Genomic DNA, 20,074 nt, shown 5'->3' with positions numbered 1-20,074 from the left:
CTGATCATCACTCGCCATCAGAGAAATGCAAATCAAAACCACAATGAGATACCATCTCACACCAGTTAGAATGGCAATCATTAAAAAAATCAGGAAACAACAGGTGCTGGAGAGGATGTGGAGAAATAGGAACACTTCTACACTGTTGGTGGGACTGTAAACTAGTTCAACCATTGTGGAAGACAGTGTGGCGATTCCTCAAGGATCTAGAACTAGAAATACCATTTGACCCAGCCATCCCATTACTAGGGATATACCCAAAGGATTATAAGCCACGCTGCTATAAAGACACATGCACACCTATGTTTATTGCGGCACTATTCACAATAGCAAAGACTTGGAATCAACCCAAATGTCCATCAGTGACAGACTGGATTAAGAAAATGTGGCACATATACACCATGGAATACTATGCAGCCATAAAAAAGGATGAGTTCGTGTCCTTTGTAGGGACATGGATGTAGCTGGAAACCATCATTCTCAGCAAACTATCGCAAGAACGGAAAACCAAACACCTCATGTTCTCACTCATAGGTGGGAATTGGACAATGAGATCAGTTGGACACAGGAAGGGGAGCATCACACACCAGGTCCTATTGTGGGGAGGGGCGAGGGGCGAAGATAGCCTTAGGAGATACCTAATGTAAATGACGAGTTAATGGGTGCAGCACACCAACATGGCACATGTATACATATGTAACAAACCCGCATGTTGTGCACATGTACCCTAGAACTTAAAGTATAAAAAAAAATAAAAATTAGCTGGGCGTGGTGGTGTGCTCCTGTAATCCCAGCTACTTGGGAGGCTGAAGCACGAGAATCTCTTGAACCCCGAAGGCAGAGTTTGCAATGAGCTGAGATCATGCCACTGCGCTCCAGCCTGGGCAACAGAGCGAGACTCCATCTCAAAAATAAATAAATAAATAAATACATACATACATAAATACATAAATAAATACATAAATACAAAAATAGAAAAAGAAAAGAAAGAAAAGAGGCTAGCATTAGATTGTGATAAATGTTGGCTGTGATTATCTTCTGTTTTTGCATCTTCATCTGGAGCTACCTCCTAGGATCCCTCTTCAAAGGTAGGGATCATATTTTATACCCTCTCACCTAGCCTTGGGTGTTGCCTGCAGTTGCTGCTGAGTAAATATTTGCAAGTGCTGGTAACATAAACACAAGATTACTTCCATTTTGTTGGAGCCCAGCTGAGCAAGAGTGTATGACTGTTTCCTCCTCTTAGGCTCTCCTCTCTACCCTTTGTGGGTTTTTCTTTGTAGTACCCAGACATTGTCAAGAGGACAGTAGGAGAGAGCATGAGCTGGAGCAAATAACTGGTTTTGTGTCCTTGGAGAGGTTTCTTTTTCTCACCTTTCTGAGCTTCAGTTTTCTCCTCTGTAAAATGGAGATGAGGATGGAGAGAGTTCTGACGAATGGACACTGTGAGCTGTCCACAGTGCTCTGCTTACTTCTTGGAGGGACTGACCAAGCCTGGGTCTTCCCACTCAAGTTCCACTCCCCGCACTCTTGGTTGGGCCCCAGACGCTCTCTAGGTAGCAGCATCATTTTCAGTTAAGAATTAGCTGTATGGAGAATCTTCCTTAAGAAGAGTTACAACTAACATTCTTGCTGATTTTCACACACACCCCAACATGTGAACAAAACAATCAAGAAAAATAACATCAAATGCCTGCCTTGACATTGGTGGTTTCAACTAATGTAGAAATTGTGGCCTTGATGGCTCTGAACTGTGGGAGTCGCTAGATTTGGGGGCCACATCTTATAAAATATATGCTTTGGCTGGAGACACTCCTGGGCAGCAGCTGTCATGGGCGAGACCAATTTTAAAGGCCCAGCTTCACTTTCAGCTGACAAACATTTAAAGTCTGTTGGCTCAACATAGAGAACTGAGGAGGGAAAGCAGGGCTGAGAGCTCCCTGGGAGAGCAGGACTTGCGAGAGTGATAGATGAGGTGTGTTTAGTGAGGATTGCACAAATTGTTTCCTTTTAACAAGATGGAAACCTCCTGAAAACATCATCTGTTTTTGGCTCGCTAATTATGCTTTTGCCTTTCCTCACTTAGCTGAAGCTTTGACGGCCCTAAATTTCCTAAAGGCCTTGTTAAGAAAAATAAAATTAGAATTTAATTATATGAGTATACTACATATATATTATCTTTTAGGCTCTAGGGAATGCCACACATTTATGTGGATTCATTCACTCATTCATCCACTTTTATCAGGCCCCCAGTCTGTCCCAGGCACACTGCTAGGTACCAGAGTTGTTATTTACATAGCAGCTGCAAGGAATTGAGACTTGTGGGGACCATTTTTGATGCAGTATCTCATTCAATCACCAGTGTCTCTGTTCTAGCACTGGAGCTAACATTGAGAGCCTAGATTGAGACCAGTCTTGTTCTCAAAGGGTTTGCTGTCTGGTTGGAAGGAGAAGAAAGACTGGCCTGCAAGCTTCACAGGTGCTGTAAGAATAGTATCATGACCTGCACAGTAATCACACTAGTGGTAAGAATAATGAGAATAGATAACATTGATGTTTTTGTGATATACCAGGTCGTTAGTGATCTAAATAGATTCTAATATTTAAAATTCTCATGAACCTAACAAAAGAGGTGCCAATGTTATGTACACTTTGTAGATGAGAAAACAGGGGCACAGAAGTGAACTAGCCTGCTCGAGGATATATAAGTACTGAGGAGCAGCACTGTTCTGTCTGACTCCAGAACCTGCCCACATGAGCAATTCTCTGTGCTGCACACAGAAACTCCATTTGAAACAATGTCACCAACTGCAGCTTTATATACATAAAGCCATTCAATTTTATAGAAGGATATTGTGAAATGTTTCTGTAAATAGCAAATGCTCTTGACACATTCAAAAGAAGGTTCAGTTGGTAAAAAGTTGATTTATGCTTTTGTCTTCAGGAACATATCCATTTTGTAATGGAAATTCCACCTAGTTATATGGATATAAAATTTTAATCAGCTTACATATATGGCAGAGGAAGGTAAAAGCAATACAGTAGATACCCCTTTCCTTCTAGTCTACCCGTGAAAACATTTTTGACAGGTTTTTTTAATACAGAAAAATAAGAAAATCAAAATGTAAACTATGCCACTATTACAGATCATCCTTATTGACTTTGAACCTTAATCATGCATCTATTACTTTTATTTTTAAAAAGTACAGAGAGGTATAAAATGAAAAATGAAAGCTGTCTTTTCCACCTTAACCCCCTAATATGGATAAGAGTTTCTGGAGAGTCCTTGAGGAAACTGATGTGGAATTGAATGCCTTTTGAAAGGGCTAGAAGGAGTGAAAAGACACTTTCTTTGTGTGCTGAGTCCCCCCAGAAGGTACGAGTCACAAAAACAAATATTACTTTATTTCCAGGCATTAAGTGTGGGGAGTCGGTAGGAAAGAAGATTGTCAAAGAGAGAATCCTTAACCATTGAGTCTCTTTCTCTTTCTCAAGTGTCTCCACCTGTATCTCCTTTGGTCTTGTCATGAGTCTTCCATGTCCCAGGCATGGCTCACTCACTTCCATCCGGACCAAACATGACTCATATGCTTTCAGTAGCCCCCCGACCCAGTTTCCTCATTTTTATCCTTACAACTCTGAGATGAACTACACTAAAATCTGATGCAGACTCTCCTTTCTACTCATACTCCTTCCTGTTCCCTCTTCTTTCCTCTTTCTGTCCCTATTCCTTCCTTCCACTTTCTGTCTCAGTCTCTTCCTCTCTCTCTTTAAGCATCTCTGTGCATTTCCACTCAAGTTTAGACCCTTGCCATTGCCACTTTTTCTGCCCACAAATGGGTGCATTTGATGGCACGTAGCGATGGTGTTTGAGTGCATGTGTCTTTCTAAAATAGTCTATGGCTTGCCTGATTCTGTTTAAGTCCTTAACAGTATGTACAAATCCTTTGTGGGAGATATCTGGAGTCAAACGAGTCCTCACTCTCATCCCACAGGCCATCGCTGAGTGCTTCTTTCATCAATATACCATTGCTAGGCGTGAAATGGGCTATTTCGGATTTTAAGAGCCAAATGTAAATGTGCTTAATGAGCCTCGAGGGAGCTGTGGCATGGCCAGGAAAAAAAGGCTTTTAGCAGCAGATGCAGACAAAAGTATTGGATTTCAGTCTCTGGGTCTCCTGAAAAGTCAAAGACAAAGAAAATGGAGATCCTGGCCGCTGATGGGGTAGGAGTCAGTCAAAACCTAAAACCCTGAGCAACTGGAGTCTCTTGACAGTTTTCTCGGGTAAAGAATTCAGCCAACGGTGGGGGCACACATGGAGTGTAATTATTTGTTATAGTAGTGCAAAGCCCCTGGTACTGTTGGGTATTTCCTAAAAGAGCTCCAGTAAACCAGCGATGGGAAGGAAATCTCTGCAGCAGTTTTAAGGTTCTGAGAAGTCATTTTTAACATTTTTAAAGATGTAACTTGAAAAACTCATCTGAGTATTCAAAATCTGCCTGAAATCTCCGTTTGGCTCTGTCAAAACAACATTCTTTGTCTCTTTACTAGTAAATATGAAGGCTAGTTCAGGCATCTCAGCGCATTAGAAATCTGTTGAATGTCTCAAATTTACTCTGCTGTAGCTTGGGGCTGGAGTCTGGGAGACTTCCTGCCTCTGACAACTGTTTGATGCCTACCCTACCGGGTTGGGCCAGCTCTTCTTTAGTGTGTTGAAAAAGGCATGTTTCTCAATATAACAATGCTGATACTTGATCCTGGCAGAAAAAGAAGTGAAAAATAACTCACACACACACAATTTTTTTTATGGCTTTAGGCAAGTCAGTAACTCTGGGCAATCCGTATGGTTTATATTCTGCAGCAGCTGAGCTTCCAGCATTCTCATCCTCTGGGAGAAGGAGGAAGGCGGGGTCACCCACACTGTCTGCTTGATACCCATGTTCCTACACTCTGGTTTGGAAACTTGAGGCTGGCTGTGTCCACGCTCAGCCTACGCACCGCCACTCTCCACATTCCTTTTCCCCAGTTTCTATTCTCTTTCTTGATCTATTTGTACTCCTATGTGTTCTCCATTGGCTGGAAAGCTCTGGGAAGACAGAGGTGGAGTCCTTTTCTTATCTCTCAGAGCACGGAACATGGAATTTTGTACATAGAAACCACTAAGTAGATATTTGCTAAATCATTATAATTTTTAAAAAAGTGATGTATTTTTGTCTTTTTGGTAAGTCCCTGTTCTCTTGACAAGTATGGTTAATTTTATACTCTAGCCACTACTAATAATATGATGATGTCTTGCTTCATTTTAGGTGCTCATGAGCCTAAATTCTGTGTTCTTTTTTTTTTTTTTTCATGTTCCATTAGAGGAATATCAGATTGTGTGGCTGTGAATAAATCACTTAAACTCTTGGTGTTTCAATTTTTGTGTTTTTTTTTTTTTTTTTAATGGACAGAGCTGTTATAAGGTATTGGATTGTAAGATTGGGAATGATAGGGAATGATGATTGTAGTCCTGGCTTACTCTCTCTGTGATCTTAAGTTAGTTACCTGAACTCTCTGAGTTTCAGTTACCTTCTCTGTAAGGGGATGTGGCCTCGTGTTCAGAGCGGTGGTAAACATTGAACGACATTCTACAAGGTGATGCCTCCACGACTTTTGGAAGCGTGCTTGTACTTATCCAGTGCCCAGTAAACTCCACTGAAGAGGATCAACTTGCTGCTGGGATGGTAGTGGGGAGAGCAGGTCACTGGGTCCTGGAGAAGAGGCCATGGGGCTTGTTCTCTGACTGTAACCTGTTCTGAAAGCACAACCTCAGGGGAAATGATCAGTGGCTGCCAGAGGGAAAGGTTTTAGGCCTGGGGTGCTGACCTAGCCCAAAATGTCCAGGCCTCAAGTGCACCTCAGGGTACCAGAGTGGCAGATTTAGAGAGACTATGCAGGTTAGGACAGAGGATACCTCTGTCCCAACAACTCTGGGCAGATGGCTAATGACCCTTAGGGACTCCATGGTGCCTTGGAACTTTAAAAGACCCAGAATATCAGCCCAACATGAGGGCTCTCAGCATGATTGAAATTGCGTTTCCCACCACCCTGACAGGAGGAGACTCAAAACTAAGTCAATTTATAGAAATTAAAGATGTGATATTTCTTCCATACTTATTATTTATAACATTAACAATATATTAAGTCTGCCACATAATTTCACCTATGTGTTGAGTCTATTTGACAATATTTGAGGGCTTTGAGGAAGAATAAAGTTTTTAAAATAATACATTATTAAATACTTTCTGATTACAAATTTGGTGGTTTTATTGTCTTTTCGATTTTTTTGATTTTTTTTTTTGAGACAGAATCTTGCTCTGTCGCCCAGGCTGGAGTGCAGTGGCGCAATCTCTGCTCACTGCAAGCTCCGCCTCCCAGGTTCACGCCATTCTCCTGCTTCAGCCTCCCGAGTAGCTGGGACTACAGGCGCCCGCCAGCACACCCGGCTAATTTTTTGTATTTTTAGTAGAGACGGGGTTTCACCGTGTTAGCCAGGATGGTCTCCATCTCCTGACTTCGTGATCCACCCGCCTCAGCCTCCCAAAGTGCTGGGATTACAGGCGTGAGCCACTGCACCAGCCATCTTTTTTATTTTTTAACAATAATTTTTGATGCCTGGTGCCATGGACTGACTACTTGTGTCTCCTGGAAATCCTTATGTTGAAGCCCTAACCTCCAATGTGATGGTGTTAGGATGTGGGGGACTTTGGGAGAGAATTAGGTTTAGATGAGGTCATGAAGTTGGAGCCCTCATGAATGGAATTAGTACTGTTATAAAAAGAGACACAAGAGAGATGATCTCACTCTCCACCAGATGAGGATACAATGGGAAAATGACCTGCAAATCAGGAAGAGGGCCCTTACCAGGAACCAAACCTTGATCTTGGTTTCCAACTTTCTCAGAACTGTGAGAATTAAATTTCTGTTAAGTTACCTAGTCTGTGGTACTGCATGATAGTAGCTTGAACTAAGATACCTGGACTGTGCACAGAGTATGATTTTTACCCTACTATATGGCATGGCCACCTCAAATCTTATGTAAAGTCAGACGGAATAACATATATACTGATATGAGTAAATAGACAATAGATTGTTGATGTAATAACCCCTAATGTAACACCCTACATACTGACAGATTTAGTAAATATTCGGGAAATGAATGAATTAATGATCAGATTCTGACAAATCTTTAAAATTATCAACAGACATAAATTTTGTTCTCCTTAGCTTTAGTGTTAGAAAAACATTGTGTTCCAATCCTTATAAAATTAGTCATTGGTGTATAGAATATATGGCAATTCTCCACTAAATAGAATATGAGTAATCAAAATAAATGTATCTTTCCCCGACCATACTGAATAGCTGAGAATTTGTAGAACTAGGTGACACTCTTGGTAGGTATTTTAATACCTCATAAGCTGAAGGCAATATTGTCCTTAGATAATATTGAGAAGCAAGCCACCTTTGCGCCTCTTTAAAAAATTATTACTATTAATATGATTTTTGATTGGCAAATCATAATTGTATACATTTATGGAACACAGTGTGACATTTTGATGTATGTATACAATGTGAGATGATTAAAGCAAGTGAATTAACATATCCATCTCCTTGCTTACCTATTGGTTTTTATGGTGAGACATTTGAAATATACTTTTTTAGTTATTTTAAAATATGCAATATATTATCATTGACTACAGTCACCCTGCTGTGCAATAGATGTCAAAATCCATACCCCCAATCTTTCTGAAACTCTGTATTCTCTCTCTTTTTTTTTTTTCTTTTTTTTTGAGACAGTTTCACTCTTGTCGGCCAGGCTGAAGTGTAATGGTGTGATCTCAGCTCACTGCAATCTCCGCCTCCCAGGTTCAAGCAATTCTCCTGCCTCAGCCTCCCAAGTAGCTGAGATTACAGGCATGTGCCACCATGTCCAACTAATTTTTGTATTTTTAGTAGAGACGGGGTTTCACCATGTTGGTCAGGCTGGTCTTGAACTCCTGACCTTAGGTGATCCACCTGCCTCGGCCTCCCAAAGTGTTGGGATTACAGCAGTGAGCACCACACCCAGCCTGAAACTGTGTATTCTTTGATCAATAACTCCTCATTTCTTCCTTCCCCAAGCCCTAACCTATGGTAAACATCATTCTATTCTCTATTTTTGAGCTCAACTTTTAAAGATTTCACATATAAGTGACATTGTGTGGCACTTGTCTGTCTGTGCCTGGCTTATTTCGCTTGGCATAATGTCCTTCAGATTCAATCATGTTGTTAAAAATGACATGATTTCCCCATTTTAAAGGCTGAATAGTATTCCATTGTGCATATATACCACATTTTCTTTATCCATTCATCTATTGATGAACACTTATGTTGATTTCATATCTTAGCTATTGTGCATAATGATGCAATGAACATAAGAGTGCTGATATTTCTTCAATATATTAATTTCAGTTCCTTTGAGTATATACTCAGAGGTGGAATTACTGGATCACATGGTAGTTCTGCTTTTAGTTTTTGGAGGAGGCTCCCTACTATTCTCCATAATGACCGTACTAATTTACATTACTACCCACAACGTGAAAGAGTTTCCTTTACTTTGCATCCTTGCCAACACTTATCTTTCACCTTTTTGATAAAAGCCATCCTAACAGGTATAACATGATGTCTCATTATGGTTTTAATTTGCATTCCCTAATGATGAGTGGTGCTGAGCATTTTTTGTGCACCTGTTGGCCAAGAGTGTATCTTCTTTTGAGAAATGTCCAATCAGGACATTTGCCCATTTTTTAATTGGGCTATTTGTCCTCTTGCTGTTGAATTGTTTGAATTCCTTATGTATTTGGGATATTAATTCTTTATCAGATGTGTGGTTTGCAAAAACTCTTATTTATCTTTGTTCTCTCTCATGCCTCTTAGTCTTAGGTGAGAATGTAACTCCCTATGTAGCCCCTGTCACTCAGGGGCTTTCCACTGTAGCAACTTGTCTTTGGCATTTTTCTCTGTTCCACCCTCTAATTGTCTTGCTACAAGATTTAGGTACACAGATGATCATTGCTGTTTTAGATATAATAGTGAAAAACTGGAATTACAGTAAATATCCAAACAAGTTGAGATAGTCCCAAAATAGATATCATGGGTCATTATCGATGGTGTTTTAAAAAATTACTTCATAACCTGAGAGAATGTTAGCATCAGTATATCAGATGAGAAATTAGGATATAGTTTAGGTGTGTGGCTCTATGGGAATATCAGGGTAGACTATGGAGTACAAAGAGGAATCATTGTGCTGGCTCCCAAATATCCTTGGTTAATAATTTTTTTTAAGTAGAGTTTTTGAAAAATATTGGGGGGTAGTGACTCTGAGCTCACAATCTTTCTTACAAACACCTGGAATGCAGTCTTTCTATATTGCCGATTAGGTGTAGAGTGTTATTTTTCTAGTTAGAGCCAATATGGGGTTGGTTGACATCCTCATCTGAAAACTAAGGGGCATTGGTCTGATGCATGCTTAAATAAAAGACCCTTTCACCTTGGCTTCAGTGTGTATCAAAAGTATGTATGGGCAAGGTCAAAAATCTCTTTAGTTTTGAATTTCTTTTAACCCAGAGGTAAATGAACAAGGAAACAGATTATAAAAATGCCTAGCAGTAACCATGATTATCTCTTGGTGTTGGAATTGTGGCTTGCTTAATTTTCTTGTTGGTACCTTTATTTTCTAATTTCTTGGCAATGAGCATGTATCAGTATTATAATCAGAAAAAATAACATTAAAGCCTTCTAATTTGCTTGTATGTCTGGCTCTCATTGGCCTGTTTGGTCAAAAGTAGGTCACATTTTCAGTAATAGGCATATTATTAATACCATGCCTTTACCCCCACCTGCCAATGAAAAAACTTAAACTGCTTTCCAGGTATTTACAAGAGCCTTCAGTTATGTCCTTCCAGGGTATTGCTTTCTCCCATTCTGGGCTCTGCATCCAGCCATAATGCCCAGGCAGGTTCTCTTACAGAGCTGGATAACTGACCTTTCCTGAGTGACATTGCTGACCTGCACAATGGCCCTGGCCAAGGAGTAGGATCGCTTTGCTTCCTTTACCACTTCCGTCTGTGTGTTCTAGGACCCTTCCTCAAATTCCCTAGAAGCACAGCTGAGACTAAGCTGAAAGTTTTTGTAAGAATGGAACAATGGAAGGGAAATCCATCCTAGACACTAGCTTTTAGCTGTGACTATGTGGGATTGTCCTCAAGGCCCACAGATCCAGGGCTACCCTTAGAATCTCCTTCCCAGTGCTTTGCTGTTCCCCTGCCCGTACATCCTGGAATGCTCTGGGCTACTTAGGCCTCAGAGTTCGTATCTGTAGGCAACTCAAAGAGATCAGGGGGCTTCTTCCTTCCAGATTAAGGCTCCCCTCTGGGGCCTCATTTCTGGTCTCTAATGGAAACTACCAAAGACAATGATAGAAAATATCTTTTCCTTTGGAGAGAAACCTAAGCCCCTCCCCTCACTCCCCTCAAGGGAGTATGGTGAGGATCTTCAATGCCAACAGGAAAGTTACTATAAATTATCTAAAAATCAATATATTACATTCGTTCTTTCTGGGGTTTTTAGTCATCAGTTCTACATATGGTCCAGTCCAAATTTCTCAAAGGTTTTTCGGTCTAGTTCTTTTTTATGGTCTCTCATCTTGACCTGTCTATAGTCAAGATCAGGCTGGTGTGACTGACCTTTCTCTTATCCTGTCCAACCTGTCTCCTCTGAGTGGTCAGGAAAACACACACAGGCACGCACACACATCCTCAGACTCACATAGCTCCCCAAGAACAAGCAGTAGTTTGTCCCTGTCAAACAGTACAGTAAAAGAAACATTTCCTTGAAAGAAACAAGTGTGAAGAATCTGGCTAAAACTCATATCCCATGGGTTTCTGTTGGTTTACATTACCAAACAGAACACTTATTTTCTCAGTAGAAAACACCTGCACTCAGTTTACTTCACAGTCTTCCCCAATAACAATAATGGGTGGGAACTTCCTTTCCATTTGTGTCACTAAGGAAGCCCACTTGAAGCAACGATGTCAAATCAAAAAGGAACAGTTTACCCAAAGGTGAATTCTGTTCTCTACTTCTTTGGAGAGAAAATCGCTTTGTTTTTGAAAATGTAGTTTTTCAGCCTTTGAGAGAGAGAGAGAGAGAATATTTGTCTTTTTAATTGACATTTTATACTGAATTTTAGTTATTTGTGCATGAAACTTGGCTTTACATTTACATGTACCATGTTTTTTCAGGGCTCTTTCTGTTACAACTAACCTAAGAAACAAATGATCAAGAGTGCAACATCAACTAATAATAGCATACTCTTAGTCTCTTCTCAGGTATCATTAATAACTTGGAAGCTACCTTCAGTGCTCTAATCTGGAGGAGTGGCTTGCATAGACAATCCCAGTCCAGGATTGGACCAGGACTAGGATGGCCTTTGGGGCACTGAGGTGGACGTGGGACAGGGTCGGGAGCTGTGTTCACGTTGTCTTCGCTACCACTACCTCCAGCCAAGAAGCTGGAAATGCGGCATCTGAGAGAGTCAGCATTTCTTGGTCCTGCCCAAGTCTCCATGGGGCTTCCATGTTGCAGGAGATGGAATGAAAAGGCCCAATGTGGAGATGTCATATGGAAGAGTGACTTTCGAGAAAGGAAAGCTGGGAGTAGCTTCAAATGAGTTTCAACCATTATGGAGTTGATTACCAACAGAGTTTATGATTGCAGATATATAGAGGCGGAACTAGAAAGAATGAGCTTGTATTGCCCCAAGAATGATGTTAAAAAGCTAGCAACATCTCCTAATAATAAATGTGATTTGGCACAAGAGGATGTGGCATGCTACTCACAGTCCTATGTCTGTCCCTCTGTACATCTTGTGCCCCTTAATCAACTTTATCACTTATTTTTAAAAAAAATACTGTCTACCTTGGTCAAGATGATCACCTTATTACATATAGCATACAATTGTATCCCGGCCCCACCCCCCATACTTTTTTACAGATAATGCCTCTTCCAAGACCTGTCCATGAGTAATACATCCCTCAAGGCCCAGCTTACACTTCCTTTTCCTACACAAGACTGTTCTTGAATGTCTGCACTGAATCTCATAGAGCATGCATTTTAGCGCTTAATTATACACAGTGAACACTCTTTCCTTTGCATGCCTGTGACTCTTTCCATGGGTACAAGTCATTTGTCATCTGCATCATTGCACTATTAGTTTCTGTTTTATGTCCACTCAGTCATTCAGTAAACATTCACTGAATATCTATTTGAGTCCAAGCACTGTGCCTGGCACCAGTAATGGAAGAAGAGCAAGGTATCGTATCTGGTCTCAACAAGATCTTGTGTTAGTAGAGGAAACAGATGCTAATAGCATTCTCTGATTTAGTATGTGCCTTAAGAGAGGTATGAAGTGACTGCTGTAGGAATCTTAGAGGAGGGAACAACAAACTCCAACAGAAAAGGCTTCATGGCGGCTAGACTGGATTTTATAGGATGAATTGAAATTCATCCTATATTCATTCATTCCAGGCAGAGGAGGAAAGCTATTCCAGGAAGAGGGAACAAAAGGTGTAGAGGCAGAATTATTGGAGGGCATGATGTCGTTGGTGACTCGTGATCTGAGTTGTGAGGGTTAAGCATATGCTGCATAGATATGGTTTGGACAGTAAAAGAAACAATCAAAGTGGTAGCCTGGGGTTGGCTTGCCAGGGTTCTTATCTGCTATGTGGAGATAAGAAGTGTGTACATTTTGCATAGGGGTTCTAAAATTTGTAAGAGAAGTGACAGAGACTTATTTGATAGGAAGAGAGTTCTGGTACAGTTATGGATTAGGGACCAGAGTGGAGAGAGACTAGAGGCAGAGAAGTGAGTTAAGAGGGTGAATTGTAGCTGTGAGATGCTGAGGAAAAGACCAGATTCTGGAAAATAGGGAGAGAGGAGAAAAGCCTTCTGTAGCTATGATAGTAAGTTCAGTTAAATTGTACTTGCTAGAAGGAGATGTCCAGTAGGCAACTAGAAATAAGAACATTATCTTAGTAGGCAAGTCTCTGCCTTAGGTGGAGAACTGGGAGCCACTGGTCATTGAAGCCATGGCCATAGAGGGTAGAAAAACGTACTTTAGGAAGAGTAAGTAGCCAGAAGAGAAGGCTGAGTGGACAGATGAACAATACAGGAAAGGGAGGGATAAGGGATAATTAGTAACAAGATCTCAGAACTGGAGGACATGGCCGGCAGTAACCAGATAAAAGGGGTTTTTCCAAATGAGATGGGCTGTATTTGAAGAAAGGTGAGAGTCTATGAGCTAGGGTACTAGGCCTGAGCAATTTGAGGGTAGGAATTATCCCTTTTTATATTTTTACCCTTTATTGTTCCTACAACATTGCCTTATATATAAAAGGTCCATAATAAATGCATGTTGATTTGTAACAGTTTACATTTTGTGTGTAAAACTCTCCTGTTTTTCCTTCTTACACTTCATCTGTTTCTTCACAGTGCTAATGCTTAGTAGGTTTATTCTATAACATTTACTTCATAAACAATTATTGTTAAATAGTTTCATGTTTTGGATTTCTTGGTTCCTGGGGGATGGGCCGCTAGAAACTTGCTCTTCAAAATGTGGCCCATAGAGTAGCAGCATGAGCATCCCATGGGAGCTGCCTTGGTGTGCAGAAGGGTGGGCCCTACTCCAGGCCTGCAGAGCCAGAGTCTGTGTTATCACAAGATTCCCAAGTGATGTGCATGTATCTTACAGTTTGGGAAGCACTGCTCTATAGACATTTTTTGAAATTCTTTCCTTTTTGGAACTCTTTATTTTCGTAGTCTTTACTTCTTCATCAGAACCTCATTTTGGCTCCTGCAGAGTCATTTGGGTACTTCCAGGACCCATTGGCCCTCGACAAAGTTTGATATATCAGATTTTGTAAAATAGCAAGTGCGGCTGAGTTCGTTCTACTGAGATTCTTCATGTCAATATAAAAAAAAATCTATAATATATTCATCTTATAATCACACAAAGAAAACTAATGCTGGTATTTAAAAAAATTATGTTGCATAGGACCCTAAGGGTTTGTGTTTGGTATAACTTAGAAATTCTCAGTTGTGTGTCTGCTTTATTGCTGTTTTCTCTCCCACTGACATGTGATTTGCAAAACCACAAGTTCTACCTTTATGATGTGAAGAGTGTGTCAAAAACAGGAGAGAAAGGAAGAGTTCCCCTGAAGAGTTGAGTTCCAAATAGAAGAGGTTGCAAAAATATTGGGGGAGACAAATCTAGCAATGCATGCACCTTCTGTTCTCATTGCTTTTTATATAAGAGCATTTGGCTCCGTTTCCAGTGGGCACTAACACTGCCAGGTTTTGCTTATTCAATTGACTTTTATTGTTTTGATTCAAGCTTTTAAAATATTTGCAACCTAAAAAGAGCTTATGTAATTCTGGGTACTGATAGATGAGTGTCAAGATCTTTGGAAAACAGTTTGTTAGAAATGATAGATTAAGTGTCTTACCCTCATTTTTATTATTTCTTTTGGGACTTTGTTTTACATTATCACTATATGAATCATAACTGCTGCACTTACTTTTAAGAAAATGGAGAAAATTGTATTTTTTTCAAAATTGTTGCCTATGATTCTAGGTCGTAACAGAAATCCAATTGTAGATGTATCTTGGCAATGTCCAACATGGCTGGCCTTTAGACTTTACTGGTATCATTTGCTTTCAAAAAAGGAGCAGAATTTCTTCTTATTGGATTAAAATTTGTCTTGAAAGTAAAAGCAAATTATGCTGAGCATAGAATTTCAGACCTGAGTGAAAAACATCTGAACGCTGGGTGTTCATCTTTCTAACAAGCTTACCAGATGGATGGGAAGTGGTGTTTGCTGTGTATTTCCTCAACATATCAATATGTGAGGATGTGGTACAAAATATGGTTTTCCTGCAAATGAGCAAAACCATGCCAGAGGAGTATAAGCAATGTGCTTATACTCTGAAAGAACTTTAGAAATTGGAAGGCCACTATTGACTTAAAACCTGCCTAGTGCTTTTTACTCATCAAAATCTTAGAACTGATGTGATTGGGGTTGAAAAGATACAATTGTTTCTGCTATTCATCTAACTATTTCGAGAGCACTTAAAGGGTTCTTTCAGTCAAGAAACACAAGGACAACTGAAAAGCTATCTGCATTCACGGCCTTTGAATTAAAAAAAAAAAAAGAAACTGTAAATTTAGGCCACCAAAAGAAGCAGTGCGTGTCAAGAGATTTTTCCAGCATTTTAGTGTATGTGTTTATGACCAATGACCTTTCTTTGGCTGTCAATCAGTTAAGAATTAGGCCACAGTCACGGATTAATGGTCAATTGGTGTTATTTGAGAACAGTTATGGAATTAGTCATAGCAGTGATGCAATGATTTCTGATCGTTGCAGCTATTAGGAAGGGGGAAGTGGCTAATCGGCTTATAAGATCCTATAAACTGTCTATTTCTTTTTTAGGATAAGTAAAACTGTCTTGGCTTTTGTCTTAAATTCTTAGTGCTAGTCCAAAACCTTTATTCTTTCTTTGTTAATTATTCTTTCTCAGTGGCTCTCGTTCTATTGATCATGGGTTGCCCACATTTCCCGGAAAAAAAAATAAAAAGTTATCCAAGCCAAGTGAAAGTTATCTTATCATCCCAAGGAGAATAATGAAGTGGCTCAAATGTTGAAAGATTCATGTTCTTACATGTCAAAATTAGACATTTATAGTCACCATATTGCTACTAGTGACCTATAAAAGTTTAATCCATGCCTGGGGCTGAGAAAACCAGATACCTTGAATGCTCATTGTATTCTTGGTCATAAGTTTCCATCATCTTGCTGCCTCTGGGATGGAAGAGGAAATATTCTAAGCCACTTCCACTGGGAGAATTGTATCAGTTCCTGAATTGAAGGTGACTCCTTTGAACTGAGAGGTGACATGTGTGAAACTTTGCCCAAGTGCTAGTGTTGGGCTTAGGCTGAGTTGATGGGAAATTTGACCCTGCAGCTGAAAAGAGGGCCCCTTGGTTCCAGGCCCAGTGAGATCCCATTTTTCTAAACTGTAAATAGAGTATCTTTGAATATATTAAAGAAATAGAATATTCTTTGATTTCTCAAAGAGAGTTCATAGAATCATATTATGCATTGAAGTAGATAAGGCAAAGGCATCTGGTCTTTGCATTTTTTTAAAATTTTTTTATCTATTATTTATTTTTGGAGGTAGAGTTTCACTCTTGTTGCCCAGGCTGGAGTACAATGGCATGATCTTGGCTCATTGCAACCTCCGCCTCCCAGGTTCAAGCAATTCTCCTGCCTTAGCCCTCCGAGCAGCTGGGATTACAGAGCATGCACCACCATGCCCGGCTAATTTTGTATTTTTAGCAGACATGGGGTTTTACTATGTTGGTCAGGCTGGTCTTGAACTTCTGACCTCAAGTGATCCACCTGCCTCGGCCTCCTAAAGTGCTAGGATTACAGGCATGAGCCACTGCACCCTGCCTGCAAGGGCTTAAATATCTCCAAAAAACTTGTTTTGTGACTTTTACTCTCTTTACTCTGTTAAACTGTTGTATATAAAACCATTGTTTTATGAAGGAATTTTACGAAGTAAATGTGAGGCTGTGTACTGTCACGGGTAGAAGACTGCATTACGTGTTAGAAGATCTGGGTTCTGGGCCGGGCGCCGTGGCTCAAACCTGTAATCCCAGCACTTTGGGAGGCCGAGACGGGCGGATCACGCGGTCAGGAGATCGAGACCATCCTGGCTAACATGGTGAAACCCCGTCTCTACTAAAAAAAAATACAAAAAAATAGCCGGGCATGGTGGCGGGCGCCTGTAGTCCCAGCTACTCGGGAGGCTGAGGTAGGAGAATGGCGTAAACCCGGGAGGCGAACTTGCAGTGAGCTGAGGTCTGGCCACTGCACTCCAGCCTGGGCGACAGAGTGAGACTCCATCTCCAAAAAAAAAAAAAAAAAAGAAGAAGATCTGGGTTCTAGGCCCAATTCTTTTCTTTGGTGGTTGTTCAGCTTGATAAGGTCACTTGACTGCTCTGACCCTCATTTTTTATGTTTGCATAATGGGGGTTCAGTTAGTGGCTGTTATCTATGACCTTGCCCCTTGTTGTTTAAGTTATGTAGCTTCTCTAACTTTGCTCTTGGGCAGTACAAAATGGCTAACTGTTGAGACTAATGCCTTTTTTCAGGCAAAAGAATAAGAAGGACATTTTCAGTGCATTCTAAAATGTTTGGTATAGAAAGCTGTACAATAAAACCCAGGGCAGGGAGAGGGTACCTGTGTCTTAAATGTGTTAAGAATAGAGTCATTATTTCACAAGAAACTGGGTCACAGTCATACAAATGGGAAAGCAAAAATTTATTATGTGGACCAGACAGGTGGTCTTTGGAAAGAAATGAATCCATGTGCTGGCAAGGTGTGTTATTAGCTAGCTTAGAAGAAAACCAGCCATGACTAATGTAAAACCACCATGGTTTTCCCTGGATCAGAGCTCAAGGTAGAAATACTTTTTAATGAAGCCAGCAGAATGGAGACGAAAGCCATGGACATTTAGCAAAATATGTGAAGCTATGCAATTTACAAGATGAGAAAACAAACCAGGAGACTGGAATATGCACAGCTATCCAAGCTGGAGAAATAGTAAAGCCAGTCAATTTCTCTGGAATTTCTTCTTTCCAGGGAGTACTAGAGGCACACCTTATATGGCAGAGAGGAGGAGGCTAAGGGCTTGCATTATACTAATTTTGCCTGAAACTTCGAACTCCTCCAGTCCACAGGTCCCTGATGTATCTCTTTCACTGGGGACCACATTGTGAAGCGTAAAATGCAAATGATATAATTGGGCCATATGGTAACAGCAGAAAATAGCCAAGAGTTTCATGGTCTTTCATGACCTTAAAAATAAACCATTGGACTCTCTTCTTAAAAAATTAATAAGAAATTAATGCAATGGGTGCACTCACCTTATTTCTGATCCTCAGGGAAAAGTTGTGTAATGGTTTGATATTTATTTTTTGCTTCTGACCCAGAACTACATTCAGGCAAAACAATCCTAGTTTCTATGTCCTATCCTTAAAAGGAAAAGAGCAGGGAATGGAGTGGGGGCCAAGCTAGGGAAATGAGCATTGGGGATGGGGTGGAGGATCTACTTAAGTTTTAATTATGTTCCTTTTACTGTGCATGTCACCATGTCACTTATGTCAAAAGGGACAGTTTTGCTGTTATCATCATCCTGGTCCGCTGTCCTTGTTTTTGATTTCTGCTAGGAGATACCACTTGGTTGGGTGGTTCATGTGTATTTCCTTTTCTAGCTTTCTGGTCTATTTAATTCTTGGTTCTGGATGTATTCTTAATTTCATCAACTCTTACTGTATTCTTATAGCTCTCAATGATTGCCCTAGGCAATCTCTCAGGAAAGAGGGATTTGGACATTGTCTATGTCATCACATGATTGCAAAGACAGGTGAGATGGTATACAAACAAGTTGCTTTGGAACTAGATGGGTGAGTGTCCTCACAGACAAGACAGCAGTGGGAGGTTGTACTACTGTTTCAGCAATCAAAAGGCCTCTTCAGCAATGGCTGCTTCAGAATGACACAAATGATCAACCATGCTAGAATGACCACCACTGCAAAAACAACAGGAAAATAACCTTCAATTCAAAACTCACTGATATCCCCTGCATATTACAGCTCATGAAGATTAAATTAGGTTAGCACATAGTAAGACATTCAAAAATAAGAGTTTTCTTCCTTTTCTTTAAAAGAGAAACACTTTAAAAATGCTTTAGAACTCTCAAATCGTGGGTGTCACAAATAGAAGTCAAGTCCAGACAGCAAGACTTTCAGTGGCATTTACCTGGCTCAGGTTAGAGAAGGTTTTCTTTTTTGTTGTCAGAGAAGAAATCCTGATGGTGGATGCTGTGAAATCCTAATGTAATTATTTTAACAGTATTCTTCACATATGACTTTGATACTCATACTAAAAATCTGTCAAGTAGTACAGTTACTGTCAGCATTGTTAATATGAATTCATTAATATTAACCTTTAATCCAATTTTATAGCTTAGTGGCACGGTTAGATACTTATTTGTTTCTTAAAAGGCGGGAATTTCTATCAGCCCTTAGGCAAGTGTTAGTGGATGAAGCATAGGTCCAGGGTTCCTGGCTCTGCCACATGTCAGAAGACCTAGTCAGAATACTCTGGATGCCAATTTTTGCATCTAACAGTACTACATGCTGTAGGTTAACTTTTGGAGTTTAGTGAGGATCAAGAGAGGTTGTAGAAATTAGACTGCTGAGAAGGCAAAAAGCCTGATGAGGAAAAATCTGACAACTTTGTAATGACCTTTCTTTCAATATAGGTTCCATGCTTTGAACCAGTTTGGTCTTTCAAACTAACCTCTTTATTTAAAATACAGATATACCTCAGAGATATGGCAAGTTTGGTTTCAGACCACTGCAATAAGCAAATATTGCAATAAAGCAAGTCACACACATTTCTTGCTTTCCCAGTGCATATAAAAGTTATGTTTACATTATACTATAGTCTATTAAGTATGCAATGCCATTTTGTCTAAAAAACAACATACATACATTAATTAAAAAGTCTTCATTGCTTTAAAAAAAAAAAAAAAGAAATGCCAATGATCCCCTGAGCCTTCAGTGAGTCATGATATCTTGCTGGTGGAGGGTGGAGGGTCTTACTTCAATGTTGCTGGCTGCTGACTGATGAGGGCATGGTTGCTAAAGGTTGGGTGGGTTGGCTGTGGTAATTTCTTTTTTTTTTTTTTTTTTTTTTGAGATGGAGTCTTGCTCTGTAGCCCAGGCTGGAGTGCAGTGGTACAGTCTCAGCTCATTGCAACCTCCACCTCCTGGGTTCAAGTGATTCTCCCGCCTCAACCTCCCGAGTAGCTGGGATTGTAGGCACATACCGTCACACCCAGCTAATTTTTGTATTTTTAGTAGA

General features: G+C 40.2%; 1 long non-coding RNA gene across 2 annotated transcripts in view; it reads left to right on the top strand.

Moving 5' to 3' along the window:
• LOC108581278 overlaps window positions 1–20,074 on the top strand; it is an 87,958-nt gene that overhangs the window by 37,226 nt on the left and 30,658 nt on the right. The window lies entirely within an intron of this gene.

This window comes from Papio anubis, chromosome 10 (assembly GCF_008728515.1).
Source record: "Papio anubis isolate 15944 chromosome 10, Panubis1.0, whole genome shotgun sequence".
NCBI lineage: Eukaryota > Metazoa > Chordata > Mammalia > Primates > Cercopithecidae > Papio > Papio anubis.
The sequence above is the reverse complement of the archived record's forward strand: the minus strand, read 5'-3'. Positions and strand labels throughout refer to the sequence as shown.